A 24,019-nucleotide genomic window follows, 5' to 3' on the forward strand; every position below is an offset into this window, starting at 1 on the left:
AATAAGCTTCCAAAGTAGCAGGGTTCAAGAAGGCGAACAGCAATAAGCTTCCAAAGTAGCAGGGTTCAAGAAAGCAAACAGCAATAAGCTTCCAAAGTAGCAGCGTTCAAGAAAGCGAACAGCAATAAGCTTCCAAAGTAGCAGGGTTCAAGAAAGCGAACAGCAATAAGCTTCCAAAGTAGCAACGTTCAAGAAAGCGAACAGCAATAAGCTTCCAAAGTAGCAACGTTCAAGAAAGCGAACAGCAATAAGCTTCCAAAGTAGCAATGTTCAAGAAAGCGAACAGCAATAAGCTTCCAATGTAGCAGGGTTAAAGAAGGCGAACAGCAATAAGATTCCAAAGTAGCAGCGTTCAAGAAAGCGAACAGCAATAAGCTTCCAAAATAGCAGCGTTCAAGAAAGCGAACAGCAATAAGCTTCCAAAGTAGCAGGGTTCAAGAAGCCGAACAGCAATAAGATTCCAAAGTAGCAGGGTTCAAGAAAGCGAACAGCAATAGGCTTCCAATGTAGCAGCGTTCAAGAATGCGAACAGCAATAAGCTTCCAAAGTAGCAGCGTTCAAGAAGGCGAACAGCGATAAGATTCCAAAGTAGCAGCGTTCAAGAAAGTGAATCAATAATATATGTATCATTCTTATTTTATGCGTTCATTATTGACTAATACATATCAGATGGCGAAACCTGGCATGTGAGCTGCGCTAGAGGGGAAAGAATGAGGGATCATAAAGGGAATTTGTCGCTTGGGAGGTGGTTGTCATTGTTCATACACGAATCTACCGACACGGAAACTCAGCTCAGACTAAAACATTTCCCCCGTTATACCCACTAGCGATCTAGTTGAGGCGCGTGATACAGGTCTTACCTTTTCTAATATACATTTCAGCGTAGAAAATACTGCAGAAGATTTTGTCATGTGAGAGACATAACTCAGATGGAGATCGAAAAAACTTATAGGTATATTTTGACGCACACAGAAGTGTTTATAGACGTAAATTAGGAATTTTCTTGTTTAGACACTGCTTAACCATTACAGATATTTATGAAGGTATCGATTTACAATGTTTAATAGGTACTTCATTAAAACGTTCATTACGCTAATCCGTTATACTTTTGATTAGCTCTTAGTTAGCACAAATTAACTTATAATAATGCAATTAAGGTCGTAATGGCTGAGAGTCCCGCGATCAAATATCCTTTCAGCCTTTCCCAGCTTAAGGATAATTTCAACGACAACTCTGTTGTGCCATAGCAAAAGCGGTCTCATAGGACGGAATCGTAACTTGCATAGGCATGGTTTCAATAGCTGAAAGTGTCGCCTACAATCGTGTGTCAGTCGGTCTATACGAGATGGAAGGTGTTCAGTGACAGTCCTTTTAAGGGATTAATCCCGAACGAGTTCCTCTACCATTCTATTTATTTACGGTTTAGATTTTCCAGATTTTACATGATAAATTTTGATATCATTACCTTAAAACATATTTGGAAATTACAGACCGCCGAGTTAGCTCTGTGGTAGCGTGCTTGTCTCCAAACTAACCGGCCTTGGTTCGATTCCCGGCGGGGTCAGAGATTTTCATGTAAAATTTCTACCTCGGGACTAGGAGAGATGGCGGTGCACAACTTTAATCAGTAGATTGTGCACCAATATGCCTGGGTTAAATCCCAAATCTCTCCTCAGTGCATACGAAGAGAAGGTATATGTCACTGTTGATAGTGATTCGTCCGTCGGATGGGGACGTTAAGCCTGTTGGCCCCCTTCGTGCTATTTCACAGGAGTAAGCTATGTACCGGCACCGGGTTTCCCCTTCTCCCTTCCTTATCTTTATCATCATCCTCACCCATTCCCTACACTACATTTACATGAACACTTACGCATACACTCACCCTAATACACGACATAACTATTCACAGATAGATATCATGTACAATGTGGACCGCCAAAATGGTGTGCAACTAGAAAAATGGGTCACAGTTCTACCAGCTATCCGCAGTATGCGGAACCCGAATCACGTAAAGTGAAGTGGGTAGGCATTAGATACATATTTGGAAATACACATGTAATAAACGTCTTTGATGTTGGGTTTTCAGTTCCAACAAATAATTTTGCATAATGTTCCTGTCACGTTTACGGTTTAAAAACTTTTTAATATTTTAAATATGTTAATTGGTTATTTTACGACATTTTATCAACTGCTATGGTTATTTAGCGTAAGTGGGATGAAGGTGATAATGCCAGAGAATTGAGTCCACGGTCCAGTGCCGAAAGTTACCCAGCATTTGCGCTGTATTTATAGGCCTAGTACTTTGGTGGGACTGACACGTGCAAAAATGTGCTATGTACGATCCGGCCAGAATTTTTAATTGGAAAATCCGTGGCACTTGTGATGGACAAGGTAGCGGTTAGCGTTGTTCTCGAAGTTCTCTGTTTTGCCATGTTAGGCATTAACAACACTCCGTCCGAGCTCCGTTCCTTACCCCAGTTATCGGCTAACGACGCACGGAGATGGTCTAGGACAGGGATACAGAACTGGCGAGAGAGGGGTGGAAAACATGTGGAAAGCAATGGTTCTCCGTCCACAATCCACCGACTTTGAATGACGTATCTGTGGCCCGTACGCAATCACGTAAGGGAGACACTGAATACAAATCCCCTCCCCTAACATGTCACTGACGCGGGGGTGGAAGGAAGGGTTGAGTGACGTATTCCAATGAGTGACGTAACGCCACAATTGTCGCCCAACTCTGCAAGCCTGATCTAGGAACAAGCGGAGCTCTCTGCTTCGGAAACCTAATTACACAGCGAACATTAGCGTAGATAGTAGAGATGAACAAAACTAACTGCCGCTCTCGCTCGTTGTGTTCGTTGCATTTGCCTCTCGAGTCTCGTCTCGTCTCGTCTCGTCTCGTCTCGTCTCGTCTCGTCTCGTCTCGTCTCGTCTCGTCTCGTCTCGTCATTCTCGTGCGCTTCGAGTCTCGCTCACCATTCTCGAAGTAGCATTTGGTTGGCGTGGAAAGATTTCATAACTTTGAATAACAAATATCATTGAAATAAATAACATTATAAATGTTTAAATAAGACAAAAAGACAAAACAGAACAGTATCTTAGTTATCAAAATGTTCTGGTTCTATTATATGACATTACCTATGGTTATACAAATAAAAAAGACGCAATTCTCAAATAAATTTGCATTTCTAAGGAACATAAAACATAACGTTAATATCTTTTTGCTTGAGATTGCACACTTTATCTTAAACTTAAAGAAAATTCCTAGCCTTTTAATAAGGGCCTAGTAATTAAATAAAGACTGGGGAACGGATTATTATACACTGAACGGTAGAGATGATGTTTCAAATAGCTACTTGATTATTTATACATATATAACAATTTCCAAAGTAGATAAAAGTTCAGTCAGGTATAAACAACTGTGGCGATTCAAGGCTGTTGAATTTCGGGACTTCGGGAGTGATGAATCTCGATGTCTCGGAACACTCACAAGCAGCCTTTACGTCAACTACGCGACGTAATACAACATTGTCATGCGGGCTTTCGGCTTTGCTGGCGCTGTTAGTCTTGCTTTCTCGATCTTTGTTCATGTCTAGTAGTCAATGTAGTGGGTGTTCGTAATACGCGTAAGTGAAGGATTATGACAAAATATCTTGCAGTGCTGGGTAGTGGTGACTCCTTTCCACTACTAATATCAATAGCAGTAAGTCAGTCGATATAGTTTTATATACAGTTTCGTTTATATTGGTACTAACGTGATAAACCCTCTTCTCAAACTACATTGATTACTGTGAAATGAAAGATAAATACATTTCTTTTTTTTTCAGTGGATTTGTAAGAAGAAATTTGAACCTTTCTGCTTGGCAAAATTGAACCGTGGGATTCTTTTCGCTTCACCTCCAACATCCAGACTGCTTAAAATGTGAGTAAATAATGTTTGCATATTCCAATATTCTCACAAATTTGAGGTTTTTATGGCAGAGTTTATATGGCATGCAACTGTATGATAATAAACATCAGGAAATCATTCTATATATTTGTACGTTAAAAACTCAGCCTATATTTAATTTATCGTCAGTATCAAAGATAAAACTATGTACTATGTATCAAGTGTTAAAGGTTCTTTCACATTGTTTTTTCAGATTAATTTATTCGTTATAAAGTGACTAACTCTGTTAGAAGATTTGGAGGACTACTGTAGCTTCATATAGGGTACGATTGAACGCGACCTTTCTTAATTTAATATTTGTTCTGTTGTTTCCAATTGGAAATTATAGAACTGTCACCTGCTAGAATAAATCTTTTATAAATGTAGAACAATTCTCAATATTTATGGATCATACGAATTGGTACAGATATGTTGCAATTGACTTTTCGCAGAAATGTGAGGCTTCGAAACACTTGTCAGAGTTTCATTAACTACTAAATCCAACCTCGAAGATATATACTAAACTCTAAAAAATTATTAAAAAAGACAATCATTTAACGAGTTGGCCTACAGTTAGTTAAAAGTCCAAAGTTTTGTGTTCTTTGACCCAAGATCTGAGTTCAAGTCACGACGAGAACAGGTAAAATTCTTTGTATTATTCTTCTCAAAATACTCTGTTCTTCATCGTAGTTCTACTATTGCTTCTTGCGTAATATGCTGTAGGGGCCTTCTGTATTATCTTCTGGAAACATACCACGAATTGATATTGTTGTAAAATTAATATTTTGGTGAAAACAGTCGAGGAATACTATATCTGAATCTTATGACAACGCCTTAAAAACACAAGGTAGAATTTGTATCATACCTACCAAGAATTCTCAAGACAATATTATAGATAACGACTAATTTGATAAGTCCAGGAATTTAAATAACAGGGACTCCGCAATGACTTACAAGAACATGGAGTGAAGTGGAAAAATAAAATAGAAACTCGCAGTATTAAGTATTAGTTCTAGTAATTGCTGCTAGGTCATACTTACAAGTAGGCTTACTAATATTTTGTCAATTTTGTGTGAATAATATTTTACTAGTTATTATAAGTCAATACTGGATAAATTCCAGCAAGTACCTCCTATTCATCTGTGCAAATTACCCTACTTATAGTGGATTATGTTTTTTTATAACAATTACCAACAATGAGTACTTAAATAATTTCAAGGGAAAAATTGTTCTAGGACCGGGTATCGAACCTGGAACCTTTGACCGAGCGCACCAACGCTCTACCGACTGAGCTACCCAGGAACTACACCAGACCCCGACTCAATTATTCCACTTTTATTCACATACCTCAAGTGAGTTGACAGAATGACAGAGCCCAACATTGAGTGCACACATGCTGTTTGACTTAATTTTGTGGTTTTCTGTTAACGAACAGTACAGTGTATTATACAAATTTTTCCCTTGAAATTATTCAAGTCAGTTTTACAGGAAACTATACCTGAAAGCTAGATTTGTATAGTGATTACTTAAAGTTAGCCATAACTTTTTTTAAACTATCAAGTGTTTATGAGACCTATATAACCTCAATTTTCATTTAAGAAATTTTAACAATGTAGTTATTTTGAGTGCAGAATTTTTTCAGCAGCTTTCCTCATGTCAATGACTTTTACTAAGTGTAGAATTGTATTGAACTTTAATATTACATTATGCAACGAGCCTATAATGATAGTAATTAAGACGCAAGTATGGATATTTATGAAACGAGCGCAAGCGAGTTTCATAATATTCATACGAGCGTCTTAATTACCATTATAGGCAAGTTTCATACGACTTTTTATGCTCGACCATATTTCTAACTTGAAATTATTCAGATGTATACATTTTATTTGTATCTGACAAGATCGGAAGTGACCTTGTTCTAGGTCGTGAATTGTGAGATGTGCGCAGATGCGAAAGTATTGATTTTTTCCGAGGAATAATAATGTTATTGACCTTGATGTAATCCCGTTAAACTTGATATAACCTTGATTATTGAATTCAACATTAAAAAACGAGATGACAAATTGAATTTATTTGAATATTATTTACAATTAACGCTAATTATTATAGTAACAGAACATAACCTTCTGCGACAGTATTGGATTTCCAGCCTCCGTGACTTTTCGCTAATTCTCCTTCGATTGCATATCCGAGAATAATCGATACTTGCGGTTTTATAACGGTACAAAGCTGACTTGTCATTGGCTGAACACCTGTAAGCTGAGTTATTATTGGCTGAACACCTGTACTTTAATGAGTAGGTGTACTTTAATGACAGGCATTAAAGGACTGCTACCAGGTGTATAATTACTACATTTCGGCATGGTCGAGCACAAAAATAAAACAACAAATGTCTCAGGACCCAGGAGGTTAAATTCTATTTGTTGGATAAGGCACCTCCTAGTGTTTAATTACTTTCTTCCAAGAAGTAAGATACAAGTCACTCCATATTTTCTTCCATGAATCCAGAAAAACTGTCGTAAACGTCTTTGAAAGTTTTGACTAGTTCTCTGTACACTTAGTGCCGTCTTACTTTCATAAGAGTAAAATCTATCATTACTAATGAGACATTACAATATCTTTAAAACATAAACATGGTCTGTACCATACTTGAAAATTTCATAGCAGTTACTGACACAAATAAGTAAATACTTTTATTCTTTTACCAACATATTTTTAATACGTACTGATCGACTCAGTAAATACTAATGATTATTGCACCAGTACATCCTTAAAGTTGCAGTACTTACTAATATGCGTAAAAGATAGTACTGTACAATTTACTGAAATGTTTTATCACTAAAATGCAAGTATTTCTTAAAAATTAGGAGGAACAACATTTACTATTTTCTTCTTCACTCCACCCTTGTTAGAATTGTTCCGAGACCAGGCATCGAACGTGGGATATTTGACTGAGAGCTCCAACGCTCTACCGACTGAGCTGCCCAGGAACTGATAGAGTCTGGTAGAGTTCCTGGGTAGCTGAGTCAGTAGAGAGTTGACGCACTCACTACGGAAGTCAGCTGAGCATGGGAAACAACAGAAGGATGTCAACATTTCGGCGAAACACTTGTCACACATACACACGATCAAATGTTTTTATATGCAATGTATGTAATTTTATGTAAAAATGTACGAATCTCCCAATTTTAACACCATTTCCAACACTACAGAAATAATTATAATTTATTGAAAAAGTTAACCTTAGTGCTTAATATGTTTTATGCTCGACCATGCCGAAATGTAGTAATTATACACCTGGCAGCAGCCCTTTAATGGACCTCATTAAAGTACACCTATTCGTTAAAGTTCAGGTGTTCCACCAATCAGAAAACACCATTGTAGCAATATGAAAGCGCAAGTATCGATTATTCTCGGATATGCAATCGAAAGACAACTAGCGAAACGTCACGGAGGGTGGAAATCCAATACTGTCTCAGAAGGTTATGTTCTGTTACTATAATAATTAGCGTTAATTGTAAATAATATTCAAATAAATTCAATTTGTCATCTCGTTTTTCAATGTCTAAATCAATTTCAAGGTTATATCAACATTAATTTTTATTTTACTCTCTAGATTATATCAAGGTCAATGACATTTCTTTCTCGGAAAAAATCAATACTTTCGCGTCTGCGCACATCTCACAATTTACTAGATATTGCACAAGGTCAGTTCCGCTCCCCAGTCAGATAAGAATAACATGAATACTTATGAATAATTTCAAGTTAGAAATATGGTCGAGCATAAAAAGTCGTATGAAACTTGCCTATAATGGTAATTAAGATGCTCGTATGAAAATTATGAAACTCGCTTTCGCTCGTTTCATAAACATACTCGCGTCTTAATTACTACCATTATAGGCTCGTTGCATAATGTACTATTATATTTATTACACCTGAGAATTTTTAAGGTTTTGGCGAGCCTAGTGAGACTTTTATTGCTGTCTTCTGTCCGTTAGCTTGTTAATTCTGGGATGAATTGAAGTGATAGCCAAACGGAGATAGTCAGAAAGTTGCATTATGTGCAAATCAAGCTTTCAATATGTGGTTTCCCTGTTTCGTTTTAAGCAAGGACATGGTAGAAAATGCAGTTTCACAAAGATATGTGGTTAAAAATATGTGGAAAGGTTTCTTAGTCTGAAAATTTCCAGATCATTAAAAATAAGTGGCTTGGTCACTGATATTTGCTACATAATGGCTATTGAGTTACATTTTAGAATTTAGAGTTTTTCGACACTATCATGAAAATTATTCTCCTAAGAATATTTCCACTATAAAATGTTTATTCGTGAAAAAGCTTAGAAAAGTAAAATGGCAAATTTAAAGAGAATATCTCGCTGCTCGGTATAATTAATGCCATGGCTCGGTACAGGGCCGCGGCCCGGCGGTTGAGAAACACTGGTATAGATGCCTGAACAATATACAAATTTAATATGAATCATTTGATATCAGTAACTTAAGCTATTGAAACAAAGGTTAGCTTGCGTAAATACAGAGTAATTCATAAGCACCTGTACAAACTTTGTGGATATAATGTAGAGGAAAGTGCGACTAAACGTTTTATACAACTTTTCCCGCAAATTCTTACTTCCAGAGTTATGATGCATAATGGCATATCTTGTCAGGCATAAAAAACATGGGCCAGTAAAGCCTTCGGCTGTGTCACGTTCGCATACATAGCGACTGCGGCAGATGTTTCTTATTCGTACACCCCACTACAGTTGATTCCGACCTGATAGAACTTTGTTTATTGTACGTTGGTATGTTTAGTTGTATGGCACTGTTGCAGTTCCTACCGTCACTACGTCCCGTAGGTAGGCTACACATTTATTTTGTCGTTAGTTCAGTAGGCTTCAATTGTGTACGGTACGATAGATCGTGCAACACCAGTTTCTTGGCCAGCCAGATCACCAGACTTCTACCTTTGGGGTCGTCTGAAGGCGCTCGTTTATGCCACTCAAATTCTGAAGTTACTTAAGTACAGCAGTTACATCAAAATAGCTATGAAACAGTTCGGAATGAGTTGAACGGGGTCTGTAAAATTTCAAGATCAATACATACTTACGTACAGTAAACGAAGTCCTATCAAGTCGAAATCAACTGTACGTAATAGGGGTGTACGAATAACAAACATCTAATGCAGTCGCTATATAGGAGAACATTACACATCCGAAGACTTTACTGGTCCATGTTTTTGATACCTAGCAAGATAGGACGTTTTGCATCATAACTCTGAAAGTAAGGATTTGCGGGAAAATTTTATAGAATATTTTAGTTTTAGTTTTACTTCTACATTACACCCACGAATTTATTACAGGTATTTATGAATCACCCTGTATAGGAAAAGATGGTCTAATTTATGAATGGTGATGGTGATGGTGATCGTGATGGTAATTATGATAACTAACTTTGATATCTGTACTTCTTTGGGGTCACTGTATCTTATGGCTTGAGGTAATTAGATTATTTTTTTTTACTTGTAAATATTGCATATTACACCTTGCATATTGCTCATTGTCTAACATTAGTGGTCGTATTCGTATATGAAGAAAAATAAACATTGACGTTTTATATAATCTGTGTAAGTAAACATGAAACCAAACATGATTAGCTTCAGCTGATGTCTCGTAGAATTCCCCGTTGGTGGCGTCATGACAGCTGTGTGAAGCAGGCAGCTGACAGGAGATTAAGCGGTGCTTATTGTTGTCTTCACAGCAAGCATAATCTACGAATAATAGCCTTAAATGATCCTAAACAGAATTGCTTTTCACACCCATTAGTTCCTGTACTTGGTCTTCTGACCAGTGCAGTGGACGGACTCCCCTCTAAGTGTTCTTGTGTTGGTTCCCGGATAGTTAATATGAGGCAGGTGGTGAGATATGGTGTCGTTTTGAATACTTCTGTATTCTGTATATTGTGTGGATCTTTTTCGTTCAGGAATTCTATTCGTAGAGAGATATACAGAGTATTCGAAATATTTTCTAAACCCTTTAAGGAAGTACCAACAATTTCACAAACGTAATTACTACCAGTAAGATTCAAATAACAATTTAATTAAAACAGTGGCTAGTTTGGTAAAGAAGTAAAGTTAGAAAATTATAAAGGGAAGTTCTGAAAGATGATATTAGTGAGTGTAGTTAAGGAATGGATGATCAAACTAAAGTAAACTGGAAATGGAAACTCTTGTCAAGATGTAGCAAAGGTTATTAAAATAATGTGTATTAAGAAAAAGAGGACTGAGGTATTGACTTCTAACTTACTTGTTACAAGTAAAACTCTCGTGTTTTCCCTAATAGTTTGCAGATTCTCCTAACATATTCACGTCATACTCATAAACAAGAAACTGATATAACCCGTTCAATTCCAAAGTAATCTTTATTTTTCTGAACTTTCCTAATACATATTCTAGAGCAAAGTTAAAATGTAAAGGTGACAGTGCATCTCCTTGATTTAACCCGCAGTGAATTGGAAAAGCGTCAAACAGATATTGATCTGTACGGACTCTGCTGTAATTAAATTATTATGTTTCACTGAGATACGATTTTAATTAATCGAACTAGTTTCTTGGGAATACCAATTTCAATAAGAATACTATGTAAAAGTTTTCTCTTAACCGAGTAATATGCCTTTTTGAAATCTATGAATAACAGGTGTACTGTGTCCTTATGCTCCCATTTTTTCTCCACTGAAGTTATTGATTTTATTATTTTTATTTAAACTGTATAAAGTGTGTTTACAGTTTATACATTACATTGTAAGAAACAATAGTCGTTTCTTAGTTTCCGAACTTCGTCGCAACTTAAATATCAATTCCATGGAATGAAAATTAACATTTTAAATCCTGCTACCTTCTTAAGACCAAAAGATAATATGTGTTGAGTGAAATTTTTTGGTTGAAGTATAGAATCACTTAAATCTTTGTAGCAAGTTACAAAATCATATTAGACTTAATCTGACTGTAATAAAGCTGATTCATTATGAAATTTAAAGAATGAGGTTATCGCTAGTGTTTTTCTAGCGCCGAGTATATGAACAACCTAAAAATGTTGTTTCAAATAATTAAGATTCCAACGAAATAGGCCCACTATTTAAAATGCTTAATAAAATTATGAAATTGTTAACTCAGTTTCAAGTTGGTTTAAAGTATGTCATGATTTTTAGAATTCATAACAAAATTAGTTAATACAACTTATTAATGAATTAAACCGAAGTTACTTTGAGATTAAGTCGAATAGATATCGTGTAGAATCTGGTTGAACCCTGGATAAAAGAAGAGACGCATGGATTTCCAAAAATTACCTCCACCGGTATATAGGGATGTTATTTACTTTGATTAACCCTCGAATATGACGGGAACGTATATAAAACCGCGTTAAATCTCGACTTCTTAAAAGTTTATTTATATCAGCTGATTTTTAAAGTCCCTTTAAAATGTAGCAAAATGAATCAGCCCAGCTCTACCGTCACAGAAGCCTAATGAAGTCACAGTGTATCCTGCCCTTACGTACACAAAAATATAACAGTTTTCGTTTAACAAACTAAAAGAGAGGAAATAACATAGAAGCGTAAATGAATTATCATAATCTTGCTCGGTGCCTCTCTTTAAACAGCGTACATAGCAGAACACCAAGTGAATTTTATCCAGACAATTTTTTTACCTCCCCCTTCCCTTTCCACTTCGTCCGCCCCTCAACCCTTTTTCCAACCCCACCAACCCTTTTCCAAAAAGCCAAGTAATGAAGGATTTTCACTAATGAATGAGAGGCATCCCTACCTCGGAATGCAAACACAATTATCCTGTCCCTGGTACACTAGACGACGAGATACCACTGCCTCCCGCCCGCCATTTTGGTACGAGCGCACACAGACATGGCAAAGAGCCTAGCACTTCTATCAGAGTGGATAAACCGTTTTATGGACATCATAGCTTCATGGTCTGTACTGAAGCAAAACCAGGTAGAGAGGGAGAGCGCTGTGTATATACATATATAGGCTAAATGCTAATAAAAAGTGAAGCGCGGCGACGGACGGGCGGGAGGTGGTCTGAGCTAACTAGGAATATAATTAGATGAGGATTCTGTTTGTCGCCGACTCCCGGCCAGTATAAATACATTAACATTGAGTGGAGTGGCAGAGTTATGTAGGTAGAGCTCTGGAAAGGGGTTTTATAAGAAGAGTAATAATAAAAAAGTAAATTATCCAAAGCGTTTAGTCTATGTAGCGAGCTGGTTCATTAAAATATAAATGTGAATGATTTAACAGCAACAACTCAGGGCCGGATTACACTGAAGGCTGAACAAAGCGATGGTCATCTTCAGTCAAAGTGTGAGAGACTGCGTTTTCACACACAGGAGTTCCGACGATATTTCTTCGTCCATAAATTCACATGTAGGGAATTCCTCGAGCGAGGAAGTCAATCTGACTTCATCGTTGTCGTCTCGCGCAGCGGAAGTTGATTTCAGTATAGTATTAGATTTAATGTTTCGCGAGCATAATAGAAAATTTTAACTGAGAAGTGTTTCTTCCTGCTGAAAGAAAGATTTCGTTCAGTAGGCCTATTCAACTTAGAAGGATGAATCTGCGATATTAGCCAATAACGTTTCATAACCGCCCTAAAATCAACCAGTCACAGTTGTGTTTCTTGATAAGATGCTTTGTAAGGAAGTGTCTTATCTGATAAGACGTCTCGTACAATACTGGACATGTAATCGAGGCAGATTAAAACGAAATTAAGTTATTTCAGCGTATCTTTCTTTTGAGGTTAAGTATTGTTTCGTATTTCCGCTCTGAGTAGTTGGCAATAGTATTGAGATCGTCAGAAGTTACAATCCAAAGCTAAATACGAGTAGTGCACAGTAATTAAGTCCCCAGTAGCTAGTAAACGAAAATTCTTGCTTGAGTGTTGACTTGTACACTAAACAAATATGGATACCTCATTAGCAGGCTTAGGATCTGGGACACTTTAGCAACCAATGTACGCACAACTTGACTATAGAGTTCCTTGAGCATAGTAGGCAGACATTCTGTTAATGTAAACAACGACGTCAATGTGCTGCGTTATATTCTACTGTTAATAATACAATCTATTGGCGGTGCAAAATTAAGTAGGATACATAGCTCACAAGTTTTCATGTCCCTCGGCGATATTGAAGGCGTTAGCGTTATCATGTACATACTTGCAACTAGTTCGAAAAAACTGTTCACTATGAATTGAAAATGATGGCCTGAGTTCGTTTCTTAGGGAGAGACGGAAGGATATTGTACCTCTGATACGAACCGGATTGTACACTAAGGCACAGGTAAACAAAACTCAACGCGCCACTTCACTCCATCTGTACTTCACTTCATTCTTACGTTGTCTCGGATCCTAAGCCTGCTCATTAGAAATGAAATTTGAAGATGCTTTGCAAATTAAATGTAAGTAGAATGTAGAATAACAAGTTATCGAATAATTTCAAGGAAAATTTGTTCCGGAACCGGGTATTGATCCTGGGACCCTTCGCTTAGCGCACGAATGCTCTACCGACTGAGCTATCCCAGGAACTATACACGACACCGTGACAGTTTTTCCTTTAAATCCACACAACTCAAATGGGCTGACAAGACGCCAGAACCAACTTTGAGTGCACACAAATTCTGTGTGACTTAAATTGTGGTTTCCTGTTAACGTATCTCCAGAAGCCACATTGCGTAAAGTGAGTCCTAGGCAGAATATCTTATCCCACGGAGTCACGGACTCTTCAAGATAGACTACCTAAAATGCCATATTTAGACAAAACATGTATTAAATATGTCAATAACCACAAAATTTACCTCCTCTATCGTTAAAACTACGAAACATTCACCAAAATTGTATTCAATATTGTTGAAAAGACATGTTCATGGCTTTTGTTTCAGTTAACTTGTCAGTCGTTTGGTAACGCCAATATTTATATATTTTCTCTATGTAAGTTACGCTCACTTTTACTATCTCTATGGCTTTCGAAAAAAAAAAAAAAAAAAAAAGAAGATCGATTTCTGTAGTCGACTGCAGCAAAAATTGAAGAATGTATATTATGTTATGCACCGGAGGTTATATTTTGATGTGGAGAGGTTTTGGGGGGATTAGCAGAGGAGCGTACTGAATTTGGTGTGAATGTTTTTTTCTGGCAATAGGATTGCTTACATTTAATGTCGACAGTGAGAGAGGCTTTTCTGAGCACACGAAAATGCTCACTGACTGTTGCACAAATATCCATGCGGACAATGTAGAAACCAAGCTTAGTTTATATTTTGATGATGCTGATATGTGTGACATGTGATATGTGTAGGCAAAAAAGAAATAAATAACAAAAACTTTGTATTAAACATAACGTGACATAAGATATTTAATTGACAACTTATTTTACGAAATATTTTATTTCACCAAAAAATATGTACCCTAATTATATTACATTATCATCTTCGTCATCAATTTCTAGGACTGAGCTCTTCGGTATCTTCTGTCCTGTCCTTGTTCTTGTGAGTAATCTGAACAATATTAGGCCTATGTACTGTATTCATAAATATCGGAACTCCCTGTCGCAAACCTTCGGCTTAAACGTCTTCACTTCTCTGTCGGGAACCAAACTCCGGATCAGTGAATTAGTAGGCTGATATTCTTGTCACTTGAGTCACAGCTGAAACTTTCTTTATATTAATCCAATTTTCATCGCTCTGAAATAAATCCATTGTCGCTATCTTAGACTACTCATATCCAACGATGAACATCATGTGATCTATGTCAGTAGTTTTGGGATTTATTGTCTGCAGTCATAATACATAGTATAAACCTATTATGAAATGAGTTTATAATGTTGTATTTTAAAGTATAAGTTTTCTAATTTTTACGAATGCTATAACATTAAATTATAAACGATTTTCATATTCTTTTTTTTTTATAAGACAAAGTATAAGTAAATAATATTTCAAATTTCTCATCTCTTACTCTGAAACAAAAGTCTGCAATATACTGGTGATCCATTATTTGGTTTGTTGAACTTACTGACATTGTTGCTAAATATGGATATTTTAGAAGAAGCGTATGAAATAAAATTGTGTTTAATTTCCAAAATATGTCATACAAGCTACGAAGGAGAGCTCGAGAAATGTATTGATTGATTGGAGAGTAAGAAAACGAAAGAGATTTCAGAAACAATGGTACTGGCATATCTATTGGAATAGGACAGTTGATTAAATTTTACATTTGATTCGGTGGATAGTTTTATTTTATTATATCTATCAGAACAGGTCATCAGTTGATTAAATTTTACATTTGATTTGGTGGATAGTTTTATTTTATTATATCTATCAGAACAGATCAGTTGATTAAATTCTACATTTGATTCGGTGGATACTTTTATTCTAATATATCTGTCAGAACAGGTCAGTTGATTAAATTTTACGTTTGATTCGGTGGATAGTTTTATTTTATTGCATCTTTCAGAACAGGCCAGTTGATTCAATTTTACGTTTGATTCGGTGGATAGTTTTATTTTATGCTCGACCATGCCGAAATGTAGTAATTATACACCTGGTAGCAGATCTTTAATGCATGTCATTAAAGTACACCTACTCATTAAAGGTCAGGTCTTTCAGCCAATGACGACTCAGGTTACAACTGTTCAGTCAATGACAGGTCAGCTTTCTACCGTTATAAAACAGCAAGTATCGATTATTCTCGGATATGCAATCGAAAGAGAATTAGCAAAAAGTCACGGAGGCTGGAAATCCAATACTGTCGCAGAAGGTTATGTTCTGTTACCATAATAATTGCCGTTAATTGTAAATAATATTCAAATAAATTCAATTTGTCATCTCGTTTTTCAATGTCTAATTTAATTTCAATATTATCTCAGTAGGTTCTTATGGCCTAGCAAGGTCAATGTGAACATCTGTTCCTCGGAAAAAATCAATACTTTCGCGTCTGCGCACATCTCACAACATACGGGACATTGCTCCAGGTCAGATACAATAAAATTAATAATATCAAGTTAGAAATATGGTCGAGCATAAAAAGTCGTATGAAACTCGCCTATAATGGTAATTAAGAAGCTCGTATGAAAATTATGAAACTCGCTTGCGCTCGTTTCATAAATATCCATACTCACTTCTTAATTACCTTCATTATAGGCTCGTTGCATAATGTACTATTATTGCATGTTTCAGAAGAGGTCAGTTGATTAAATTTTACGATTGATTCGGTGGATAATTTTAATTTATTGCATCTTTCAGAACAGGTCAGTTGATTAAATTTTACGTTTGATTCGGTGGATAGTTTTATTTTATTGCATCTTTCAGAACAGGCCAGTTGATTAAATTTTACGTTTGATTCGGTGGATAGTTTCATTTTATTGCATCTTTCAGAACAGGCCAGTTGATGAAATTTTAAATTTCATTTTTGTGTTTAATTTTAATATTCAGAAGAAAGAATACGATATTGATTAACAATTTTTAGTAATACTTAAAAATAATATCAATACTGGTGTTATGGCTTAGCATTGCTATAAATAGAAACTAGTTAATGACGCAATTGTTACTATAATTTCATTACACTCGTGTCATAAAGTATTAATAAACGATTTTGAGTAACAACTAGAATGGTTTATACATAATGCTGATGTACAAAAAGCAATATAAATTGTTTGAGAATTTTAGGTTTTTTACATCGCTTTACAGATGTAAACCTACAGATAGACAATTCAACTTTTCAGACTTGGGAAAATATCTGTTTTTTTTGGGTTCCTTATGTTTTTGGTAACGGATTATCTTCTACACAAGAAAAAATTAAATTAAGTTCATTAAATACATTTCTATAGTACATAATGATTTTTATCATATTCTTTCTGTGATTGTTCTTTGGTATTAGTGTCTAGGACGGAGTGTCGTGTGGATAAGAAAACCATCGAACTGACGAATATCAGAGATTACAATCGTTGAAGAAATGACGATAAGAATTTGTCAAGTGTTAAATGATTAACATTCGTCAGAATGTCATGTTATGGTCAGTGGAATCTGATATTTTTTCTGCATCAACTAATTAGTAAGGTAAGAGTTATTACCAGATTTCGGAGATGTATTGTTAAGCAGGTAGTGAAAATAGAACACTTTATTAAACAGATGTACTGTAATTGTGGAAATTAGGAGATTATTACCAGAAACCTGTTCCTAACTTTGTCACAAATTCTCCTCGTCTTTCTTGGTTGTAAACTCTTGTGTCCTGCGTGAAAATCTGAACAACAGCATCTTTTAGAAGTTTAATTGCTTTAAAGACGCAAGTATCAGAGCAATAGAAGCGTCCCAAATCCTGGTTAGTCTTGAATTTAACTTCGTTAGACCTTACACTCCACGGCTTACTCCTAAACAACCAAGGTGCAGCATTTAACAGCCACATGCAGACTTCAATAGTAAAAGCGGCGGCTGCCCCTTCCTGTAGCAACTCAATTTGTCTAGCAATTGCCATCTTGCCACGTGCTCGGGCGAGAAAAGAGGAAAAGCTAAGCACGCGTGCAGTGGTTTGTTATTAGTGAGCTTTTCACGATTGTATAGATCACAGGGGTGACTATTGTTGTAACCCCTACTCAAGACCCAACAATATGTGCACCTCGAGGGGGTAGCCACAACTAATACGTACCCTCTCATTCTCTCTCTCTCTCTCTCTATTTGTCATTCCTATTGTAACAACTTGTTCAGCATGTACATAAGGCAGCAGAGTGAGGGGTTGCTCCAAGCGTTTTGCATTATAAAAGAGATTTTTGACATTGTTATGTTATCTTTTTACCTCATCAAATAACAAAGATTCAACCCCATCAAAGGACTAGTGTAATCGACTTATATTTATTTCGAGATATTAAGAGATACTTTATACGAGAGTAAACAAAATTATGCTCCTTTCTACAGTCAGGCATGATACACATTCAATTACAATTAATATAAGCAGCAATGTGTTTTGTCTTTCGGTATATACACAAAGAAAATTGACCTTGTCCCAACAGAAATTTAATATAAATATTCACCTTTGACTTAATTTCTGTTTGCATTATCACCTTGAACCAATTTAAGAGGATGCACAGGTGAACATAAAAAATTCCGTAATTTTTTACCAATATATTTTTTTAATTCACTCTATATATTAGAATTATTATAAGTAGAATTAGAATTATTTATTAGGGTGTAGTTAAAGTCATCAGGTCTTCTCTTCAACTTCATAAATCAACCTGAGGTACAAGGTAATTAATATAATGTAATATAATATAATATAATGTAATATAATATAATATAATATAATATAATATAATATAATATAATATAATATAATATAATATAATATAATATAATATAATATAATATAATATAATATAATATAATATAATATAATATACAGTACAACCCCGATTTTCCGTCACCCGATTAAACGATTGGTGGTTTATCCGACTATTTTTCTCTCTAGCTATTTTTTTTTGCTGCAGAAAAAAATATGAAGTACTGTACATTACATTAGTACGAATTTTTTCTACACAGTGTTTTTTTTTACAAAGTTTCACTCTTATACAGTATGGTCTACTCTTAAAGGGGCCTAAATTCTATGCAAAATGCCCTCCACATGTGTCAAAGAAAAGGAGTTCTGCTACGAAAAACAGTGCAAGTAATTGAGTGGTTTGAGAAAAGAGAAACTGTGGTTCATCTCGCATCAGAATACGAAATAGGAATTACAACTGTGTACGATTTAATTAAAAAACAAATATAAAGTGCATAAAGTATATAATCTACAACATGAGACCTGAACTATTCCTATCTTTTCACAGACAGTCGTCATAAGGAGTTTCCTTGGTTCTTAAAAATCCGTCATTGAAACCCAGACTTATATTAGTGAACTTCTGATCCACTACCCGGCATGTTAAAAATACAAGACCACGGAGGAAATAAGGAAACTGTATTATGTATTTAATTTATGAAAACCTTATATGGTACGGATTATCCGATTTCTTCGATTAACCGTTCACTCCACATCCTTCATTACCATGGATAATAGAGGTTCTGCTGTAATATAATATAATATAATATAATATAATATAATATAATATAATATAATATAATATAATATAATATAATATAATATAATATAATATAGAACTTCCAAACTCGCTGGGTAAGCCGCTGCATCTGCTGTTACAATTAAACACAATAACTATCTCGATCTTCTGGATAGATATAATTTTGTCGTTTTCGCCGTAGAATCTATGGGCCCATGGTGTTCCGAGGCGAAGTTGTTAACTTCTGATATCGGAAAGTATTTATCAGCACTTAATGGTGACTCTCGCTCTACGGCTTTCCTCCGCCAAAGAATTAGTATTGCCATTCAACGAGGGAACGCTATAAGTGTTATGGGGACTTTTCCAGAATCTAAATCGTTGAAAAATATTTTATTTCATGTACAGCTGTAGAGAGCATTTCGCATCCTTTAGTTTTGTTGCTAATTTCTAGCTTGTCCCTTACTCAATTGTTTAATTTAATTTCAAAATTGAATTAAAGTTTATTTTGTATATTCGGAAAATGTAAACAAAGTAATAAAAAGTAAATAATTTTGGATATGGATTATATTGTATGATTCAATATTGTTGCTATTTTGTGCTAGTTGTATTATACTGGAGACATTATACATGCACAAAATATTTGAATATAATATACCTATTTACTTTTATTACTGTGTATTAAAAAATGTACATATAGACCTATGTATGCTGACGTATTTTTGAATATTATATAACATTAAATTGTACTTGGTTAACTCTTAAAAAATATATAATATGATATATAATATATAATATAATATAATATATAATATAATATAATATATAATATAATATAATATAATATAATATAATATAATATAATATAATATAATATAATATAATATAATATAATATAATATAATATAATTATTACATTCAATGATATTAGCTATATAAGATACATGCCACAGACGTTAGTAATAATATGACATAGTTTATAATTTTAAAATATAGACTACTCGCAATGTAGAATATACAGTAATACAGAAAAATAACAAGGAAACAATGTTACAAATTCGTTTTCAACATGTCGTGTGTCTATGTGCAGAGTGATTTCCCCTCATTTTGCTCATATTCGGTATTTTCGAGTCAATACTTCCGAGAATAATGCACACGAAACACATTTTTAGTACAGAAAATAATGAGTCTGAATTTTAAATAAAAAGGACACAATGTCAGTGAACTCAAAATCTACTCAAACGAGTTTTTTTTTTTTTTTTGCGTTAGATAAAGAGATATGTCAAATAAGCTAGGAATTATGGTTTTCTGACTACTATATTTTGGAGAAATTAATTATTATGTGCAGAATTATTTATACTTTTCGTTGCTAATTTTGCCAGTCCCAAGAAAATTTCCAGGTCTCACCAAATCAACCAAGCTAGTTACTACACTTGGTAAAGAGCGCCTCGTTATGGATATTATAGGAACAGCATCGCTATGACAAAAACAATTTAGCATGATATTCTCATATGGATGTTCATCCCTTAGATTCAATAAAATGAAATTTGAAAAATTGACATAGCACATTTAGAATGTTAGGTCTTCAATTGTTTCCATGCTTTCGTTAGGAATCATAGTTCAGTTACAGTTTTATTATTTTAAGACTGTAGAATGTTTTCAAGGTAAAGGAATAATTTGCAGAAGAAAACCGATTTATCAATATGTATGAAGCAATGGCAAGAAAGTTTGATGTGAAGTTATGGTAAGAATTTAGAAGTTGACTAAACAAAATATAACAACCAAAACTTTTCCAGCGTTGAAGTACTGGTCCACAAAGTTTTGAATGCTTTGAATCAAAACAACTTTTGAAAGAATCGTAATAAAAAAACGGCCATTTTCGGCAGTCAAAGTCGTGACATCGGGAAAGGAATTGAAAACAGTATGGCAAAATCTTATGTTAACCATCATAATCATCATCTGCATTACATTCATGGAATAACTGGAGGGAAAAGTGTGCGTTGCAACACAAAACAAACTGTGATCGCAGTGAAGTCAGGCTACCCCTCAAGCGAAAAACAAAAACAAACGTATACTCCGTTTCTGGAATCTGTAGAGTATAGGAACCAAAACAAGTCCTTTGCGCAAGTGGTGAATGGAGGGGATCAGTCCAATGACCGCTCTGGGGAAAGCATTGATTGAAGACGAGCATCTAAAATGCCACCCCAAGCTATCACCTTCTGTCATGCGCATCTTACCCCTTAGCGGCCATGAGACGATGCAGCCCGCAATACACTACCGCACTGATAGACTCCACCCATTCGCTTGTCATAGACTTCTCCCAAATGCGTCGATTTACTCCACAGATTCCAGAAATGGAGTGTAGATATCAGTGCTGTATTTCTTCTTCTCCCACTTTGCCACTTTGTTGTCATGCAGGCTGCATCAATTGCTCCTTTCATTTTTCCCACCTCTGCTATACAGTATGCGTACAAAACACAGACATCTATGAGGGTGTAAACACACTCGTAAAACTAAGGAACCAAAGGAGCAAAGAATCTAAGGACGATCTAAAACACGATGACAGATTTCATCTAATTTTCATGAGTTTTCAGCAGGCCTGTTTGATGACGATGATGATAATTATGATGATGATAATGACGACATACAAATTATGAATAAGAAAACAATTTGACTTCGCACATTGTGTCGTATACGACAGCGTAAATTTATAATAGTAAGAATCAGTCATTAATCTTATATTGTGGCTACAATGACCACTAGGCAATAATATAAAACATGGGTGTCCAAACGCCTATAGAACCAGGAGATATTGAACGTCAAGCATACTCTAATAAGGTCAATAACTTGTCATATAAAATAGGAAAAACGACCTTGAAGAATATGCGCTGCGGGTTGCTTACGCCAGGAGTTACCTCGTACGAGTTACAATTGGACATATATTATAAAGTTTCCCAGCTGTCACAGAACATATATTCAAATTAGTTACTTAAATTTTACTAATTTTCATACTGGAGATCCGAGTTCAAATCCCGGCGAGTCTAAAGTTAGAGAAGATTTTCTCGAAATAGATTACGTGGGTATATTTTCCCTGCTATCATGTTATCATTTCTCTGTAATTCACGGAATACTGTTACTCAGTTCATCTTCTAAGAAATCAATTTCATGAAATTCTTTGATAAAAATTTCACGACGGAAATAATTTTGGAAATCCGAGTTCAATACCGACACCTGAGTCTTCAGGTATAACTTAGTATATTGAAATGGAATATAATCTATTATTATCATATGGAATCGTAATTCTGAGAATATTTCGAAAGATGCACCGATTATGTAGTTTGTTAATATTTGCTATGTCAAGACTTTAGGCCTAATATAGATTTATTGTAACCTATAACTTCTGATATCTTATTAACACACCACCAAATCATTCATTCATCCATCACTTCCTCAATTCATTCACATGTCCATATACCTATCCCTCGACAAAACTACATACAAACTTCCCATCCACCTTTCACCTATCCAATCACTCGTCTATCCATCTATCCATCCACTCATCGGACTGTCTATCGATTTACATACCCACTAGTTGAACTTTCCGTCCATCCAGATATCCGCCATCTATCCCTTCATCTGCCAGCACATCTTTCTACGACTTATTATTATTATTATTATTATTATTATTATTATTATTATTATTATTATTATTATTATTATTATTATTTTCAGGCTACGGATGTCATTTGATATAGTGTAGAAAAGGCGTTCTTCTCTGCGAAAATGAATTCATGAATTAATAACTTCCATAATTATGGCAAAGGAAGCTTTTAATAGGAAAAGGAGCATCTTCTGCAGACCTCTGGAGAAAGAACTAAGGAAGAGACTAGTGAAGTGCTTTGCGTGAAGTGTAGTAGGCCTATTGTATGGGGCAGAAACATGGACATTACGATGAAGTGAAGAGAAGCGAATAGAAGCATTTGAAATGTGGATATGGAGAAGGATGGAGCGTGTGAAATGGACAGACAGAGTAAGAAACGAAGCTGTGTTGGAAAGAATGCATGAAGAAAGAATGATGCTGAAACTGACCAGAAAGAGGAAAAGGAATTGGTTGGATCACTGGTTGAGAAGAAACTGCCTCCTGAAGGATGCACTGGAAGGAATGGTGAACGGGAAAAGAGTTCGGGGTACAAGAAGATATCAGATGATAGACGACATTAAAATATATGGATCATATGAGGAGACAAAGAGAAAGGCAGAAAATAGAAAAGACTGGAGAATAGCCTACTAGGTTTGCAGTGAAAGATCTGCCCTTGGGAAGAACGCTATGAATGAATGAATTATGATTCTGTGACTTTGTTACAAACTTTTAAGGATGATAGAGGTGATCATTATGAACAATTTTCATATAGGAATCCATGCCCTGAAACGTTCCGTTTGGTAATTACAAGTCTTGACATATTACAGCCAGCTAGCATCGAACTCAAGACTATCTTTCCGAAGGTTGTTTACAGACTCTCTGTTCCTGCAAACTTTGGTGAATTTTTATAAACATGGTATGGATTAATTGACATCGTAAATGATATTTTGATTGATAAAGCCTTGCAGCTTTTCTTCCATTTCCATTTTCGCTTCCAAAAATGAAATTTATATTAGAAAGTTCCCTTAATGTGAATCTTTCCGTGACAACAAAAATTAAAATGATTAAAATTATTGCTTGCATTTAATGCTTAATCCAAACAAGTCTAACGACTTACAAGAAGAACAGTTACATACGTGTATAAAGTGACGTGGTGTTTGAGTGCATTGGCTATGATTTCGAAGCCAGGTGTATATTTTAATGCATCTACGCTGTAAACAAGTTTCTGTACTTATTCGGAAGTCGAGTCCGTCCCAGTGATCTTCCTGCTGAATTTTTAAGAAAGGCTTCAAGCAATGAGCATTTTCATTTCCTAATATATAGCCAAGCCCTCTAAATCTACAGTTGCAGTTGATACGAAGC

The sequence above is a fragment of the Periplaneta americana genome, chromosome 7 (genome assembly GCF_040183065.1).
Source record: "Periplaneta americana isolate PAMFEO1 chromosome 7, P.americana_PAMFEO1_priV1, whole genome shotgun sequence".
In the NCBI taxonomy this organism is placed as follows: domain Eukaryota; kingdom Metazoa; phylum Arthropoda; class Insecta; order Blattodea; family Blattidae; genus Periplaneta; species Periplaneta americana.